Raw genomic sequence first — 6,180 nt, 5'->3', positions numbered from 1 at the left:
TGTACTGGCCTGTCTCCTGGTAGCGCATCCATGCTCTGGACATTACGCTTACAGACACAGCAAACCTTCTTGCCACAGCTCACATTGATGTGCCATCCTGGATGAGCTGCACTACCTGAGCCACTTGTGTGGGTTGTAGACTCCGTCTCATGCTACCACTAGAGTGAAAGCACCGCCGGCATTCAAAAGTGACCAAAACATCAGCCAGGAAGCATAGGAACTGAGAAGTGGTCTCTGGTTATCACCTGCAGAACCACTCCTTTATTGGGGGTGTCTTGCTAATTGCCTATAATTTCCACCTGTTGTCTATTCCATTTCCACAACAGCATGTGAAATGTATTGTCAATCAGTGTTGCTTCCTAAGTGGACAGTTTGATTTAACAGAAGTGTTATTGACTTGGAGTTACATTGTGTTGTTTAAGTGTTCCCTTTATTTTTTGAGCAGTGTATATAGAGCATAAGAGGTTAATTAATGAATTAAATGTTAGTCAGTATATTGGATCAGGCTGGGTTCACTGTACATTGCAGTATTTGTGTATCCACTGGCTTGACATCCATCATGTTCTCCACATGCACTACTATACCCCTATTCTAACCTCTAGTGCCCAAAGAAACCTATACTCCCCTACAGATTTACATGGATAGTGAAGCTAAAACTCTTAATTTGGCTCTGTACTCCAGCATTTTGGTTTAAGATCTCATATTTTTTTATGAGTTGACAGCATAGAATGTCACCTTCTATTGGAGGATATTTTCATACATATCTGTATTACATATTTGTTTTTCTGTGAATATTGAGAAAGTTACAGACGCACGAAGACGATACCCCCAAAACATGCTAACCTCTCACCATTACCAATAACAGGGGTGGTTAGCATTTTTTGGGGGGTATGATATTTTTGCCTCTGTAACTTACTCGCTCATCATTATTCATGATTCATTAATGATTATCCATGATCATGGTAGCATCCGCATTAATATGGAAATGTTCCGAAACATATTATATTGTTATTTACAATGAAGATGACTCCAAAATTACACAATACTGTAATGGTTTTCTTCACCTGAACGAGAGGCGGACCAAAGCGCAGCGTGGTTGTTTTGATTCATGCTTTAATAAATCACTTCACATGAACAAACTAACAAAAACAAGAAATGTGAAAACTCAAAACAGTCCTATCTGGTGCACACACAGAGACAGGAACAATCACCCACAAACACACAGTGAAACCCAGGCTACCTAAGTATGATTCTCAATCAGAGACAACTAATGACACGTGATTGAGAACGATACTAGGCCGAAACATAGAAATACCCAAAACCTAGAAAAACAAACATAGACTTCCCACCCAACTCACGCCCGACCATACTAAATAAATACAAAAGAAATGAAATAAAGGTCAGAACGTGAAGTCGCTCTGGATAAGAGCGTCTGCTAAATGACTTAAATGTAAATGTAAATGTAAATGTGACAAATACATTATTTACCATTCGTTTCTATTGGGCCCAACATAATCTGAAATACAACCAAATCAAGTTGCAAATGTGTCCAACAAGTTTGTAGTGTCACTAGTAGTCACTGTGTACCAGGAACATGGGACCAAATACTAAACTTTTGACCAAATTGAATATACCATAAGTGAATTTGTCCAAATACTTATGACACCTTCAAATTGGGGGGACTAGATACATAAAGTGCTTTCATTCCTAAATGCTAAAACATATATGTATGAAAATACATATATTCTGTGCTATTGCCTCAAAAAACATTTGATCTCAAATTCAAGATGTTGGAGTATAAAGCCAAATGAAACATTTTAGCTTCACTGATCAAATAAATATGTAGGGGAGTGTATATTTCATTCTATAGTACACTCCATCCAAGATGCAGGGTTATTGTGTTATTGGCTGGAGGTAGCTGTGAAGGTTACCGTTTGAGAGGTGAGTGACTGAATGTGTGAGAGAGTGTAAGAGTGGTGGAGGTGAGGTTGAAGGATGATCGATGCACCCCCCCTTACCAAACACGTCCCCTCCTCGAGCATCCAGCCAACCACATTGTCATTGACATTCCCCTACAGTACCACCACTGGAGCGAGGGCAGATCTATTGTGCCAGTGCTTGTATGGGTGAAAGGCTTTCTGGGCCGGTGAGCTCGCAATGCCTGGATGGAGAGAACAGAGAGGGGTGGTGATGAAGAGGATGACGAAGATGACAAACAGTGTTAGCCCTAGGGGACGAGCCAGTTTTATAAGCTCAGCCCTGGGAAATGCAAAATGTCAGCAATTAACCTGTAGATATGTTTAGATTAATAGCATCATTGCACCACCTATAGTATTGTAACCTGCTCGATGAGCTATTGAAGAAGGTGGTCCCAAGCAGAATATTATCAAGTTGTTATGTGCAGTGATCAGCTCAACCTAAAAACATAACATCTAAACCATTTTCCAGACCCATTCTCCATGTATCACCAGGGGCGGATTTAGTGATTTGGAGGACCCAGGCAGAGACCAGTCTGAGCCCTCCCCAATGGGTTTTATAGTAAAGACATGTAATTTAACTGTAAAAAATGTATTACATTTTAATGTGCCATGAACACAACCAATTATTGTCAAACAAATCACTTGAAAAAGTAGGTTAGCTTCGCACGTCCATCCCATATAATTCCAGCATCTGAACAGTGCACCAAAACAGCTCAAATACACCTTGGCATAGATTCTACAAGTGTCGGGAACTCTATTGAAGGGATGTGACTAAGGTTGCAAAATTCTGGGAACTTTCAATAAGCGTTCTTTCTTCCTCTGCCCTGCTCTGCTGCTGTCACATTGTCTAATGATTGGAGACAGGTGCAGGAATACTTAATAGGGGGTTTTCTTTACTCCACCCAAACAAAAGAGCGAGGTGTAAACCTCTAAATAATAGACGGGATGAGACCCGTAAAACAAGTGCACAATAACACGTAGCATGGAAGCCGATACAATAGCACAGGTACTCACAAGACCAACGGACATGGTAACAAAAACCGACAAGGACAAGGGGGAACAGAGGGCACATATATAACATACTAATCAGGGGGAATGGAACCAGGTGTGTGTAATGAGATAAGACAGGTTAGGGTTGGTGGTAATGAGTCCAGTTCAGTGACTCCTTGAAGGCCGGTGACGTAAACCTCCAGAGCTGGTGCACGGAATGAGTAGCAGTACCATGGGGATCCGCGCACCGAAACCACTCAGGTCTCCTCAGCGCCCCCTGAAACCACTCGTCCACCGCAGGGGCCTCGATCTGGCTTGGATGCCAAAGTACCAGGTCCGGCTGATACCCCAACACTCAGGAACCTGCCCACCTCCTGATTGACCCTCTCCACCTGCCGATTAGCTTGATGACGGAACCCAGAGGTGAGACTGACCGTGACCAAAGGCGTTCAATGAATGCTTTCCATACGCGTGAGGTGAACTGAGGGCCATGGTCTGACACAATGTCCTCCGGGATCCCATCGTGCTGGAAAACGTTCGTAAAAGAGCCTCCGCGGTTTGCATGGTCGACGAGAGCCCAGGCAGAGGAACGAGGCGACAAGCTTTGGAAAACCGGTCCACAACGACGAGAATGGTGGTGTTCCCCTGGGAGGGGGAAAAAATGGCACGTACCACTGAAAAAACAAACACATTACATTTACATTTTACATTTAAGTCATTTAGCAGACGCTCTTATCCAGAGCGACTTACAAATTGGTGCATTCACCTTATGACATCCAGTGGGACAGTCACTTAACAATAGTGCATCTAAAACTTAGGGGGGGGGTGGGGTGAGAGGGATTACTTAACCTATCCTAGGTATTCCTTAAAGAGGTGGGGTTTCAGGTGTCTCCGGAAGGTGGTGATTGACACTTCTCTTGTTTAACATATAGATCATGCTCTAACAGTCTTCCCAGCACAGACCTGACTAATGAGACATGCTGGGCGCGGTCAGCAGAATAGATCAAAATGTCATCTATATAAACCACTACGCCCGTCCCAGCATGTCCCAAAACACCTTGTTAACAAAGGCATAGAAGACTAAAGGAGCATTAGACAGGCCAAAAGGCATTATGAGATGCTCGTAAGGGCCCGTGGTCATGGAAAAGGCCGTTTTCCATTCGTCGCCTGCACGAATGCGCACCAGATTGTAGGTGATCCTCAAGTCCAGTTTGTGAATTACTGCTACCTGTGCATTTGTTCGATGATGGTTGGGATGTGGGGTAAAGGACAGCTGAACTTGACGGTGTCTTTATTCAGAGTTCGATAATCAATGCAGGGGCGCAGTCCCACATCTTTCTTTTAACAAAAAATAAGCTAGAGGAGGCTGGTGACGTGGGGGCGGATAAAACCCTGCTGGAACGTAGTTCTCCATGGCCTCGGTCACCGGGTGGAGAGGGGATAGACGTGTCCTCTCATGGGGGCTGTGTCAGACAGCAGGTCAATGGCACAATCCCAGGAGGCAGGCGTGTAGCATGGGTCTTAGAGAAACCCGGTGCATGTCCTGGTATTCCTCTGGTAACTCCACTTCAGGGCGTGGTCCGGACTTTCCACCGTAGTTGTGTTGACAGACACTGCGAGACACCTCCCTCAACACTCCTGCGACCAACCCAGCAGTCTCCTCTAGGACCAGGAATTAACAGGGTTATGCCAACTCAACCAGGGGAGACCTAAAACAACGGGGTGCGTGGGGTTTCTATAATCAAAAAGGTAATCTGTTCTAAATGAGTGTCATGGGTCAGCAGAGAAACAGGGATGTGATGTACAAGCCCTGTCCCTATTGGACGATTATCCAGGGCTCGAACCGGAATGGGTGACTTTAGGGGAACCAAAGGAATGCGTAATGCAGTGGCCAGCTCACTATCGAACAGACTCCTGGCAGCACCGGAATCAATCAGAGCTAACGGGAGTGAGTGGCTAGGGTATTCAGGGAATTTAATGGGAAAACACACTGATTGAGTTGATAGAAAAGGAGGGCAGATCTTGCATCCTACCTGGGTTGGAGCAGGAGAATTCCCTGGCGTGTCACCTCCCATTCCCCACAATGGGAGCAGAGGCCCAGATTCCTCCTTCTCCTATGCTCTGCCTTGGGCAAATGTGCAGAGCCCACCACGGAGCAGGTGTAGCCATGGGCTCCGGATTCCTCACAGGTCTTCGTCGGGACCGCAGGAGGTTGTCCAAACGATTCGCCATGCTGATGTGAGAAGTCTGCTTCAACCCAGTAGTTGAAAAAGTTTTAAGAATGCATTGTTCAGATATTGCATTAGTAGTTACCTAACATATTTACCTTGTTCTCTGGGAGTTAAACACTATGGGGGAGGAGTGTATTATCTGGGATCTACATCTGTTTATATTAGTTACTGTGCTGTTACTAAGCAGTAATGCATTACGGCAGTGTTACGTTACAGCACCTAATAGGAAATGCACATGCGCACTGGGGTGCCGGGAACTGTAGAGCACGAGGGGTTTTGACTAAACGAAAACTAACTGTACTCCTGTCCCCTGCCTGGTCATTTCTCCACAACAAAAATATTACAGGTGGAAGAGTCTATTATTTATTAATAACAGTTGTTTCTACTATTATGAAAGAAAAGGTGGATTATATTAACATTTATTTGAAATATATGGTATGTATATATACTGAGTGGACAAAACATTATTGAGTTGCTCTTTGCCCTCAAAACAGCCTCAATTCATCGGGGCATGTTTGTTCTGTTAGGTGACCTAAACTGGGATATGCTTAACACCCCGGCAGTCCTACAATCTAAGCTAGATGCCCTCAATCTCACACAAATCATCAAGGAACCCACCAGGTACAATCCTAACTCTGTAAACAAGAGCACCCTCATAGACGTCATCCTGACCAACTGGCCCTCCAAATACACCTCCGCTGTCTTCAACCAGGATCTCAGCGATCACTGCCTCATTGCCTGTATCCGCTACGGAGCCGCAGTCAAACGATCACCCCTCATCACTGTCAAACGCTCCCTAAAACACTTCTGTGAGCAGGCCTTTCTAATCGACCTGGCCCGGGTATCCTGGAAGGACATTGACCTCATCCCGTCAGTTGAGGATGCCTGGTCATTCTTTTAAAAGTAACTTCCTCACCATTTTAGATAAGCATGCTCCGTTCAAAACATGCAGAACTAAAAACAGATACAGCCCTTGGTTC

This window comes from Oncorhynchus gorbuscha, linkage group LG26 (assembly GCF_021184085.1).
Source record: "Oncorhynchus gorbuscha isolate QuinsamMale2020 ecotype Even-year linkage group LG26, OgorEven_v1.0, whole genome shotgun sequence".
Lineage (NCBI taxonomy): Eukaryota > Metazoa > Chordata > Actinopteri > Salmoniformes > Salmonidae > Oncorhynchus > Oncorhynchus gorbuscha.
The sequence above is the reverse complement of the archived record's forward strand: the minus strand, read 5'-3'. Positions refer to the sequence as shown.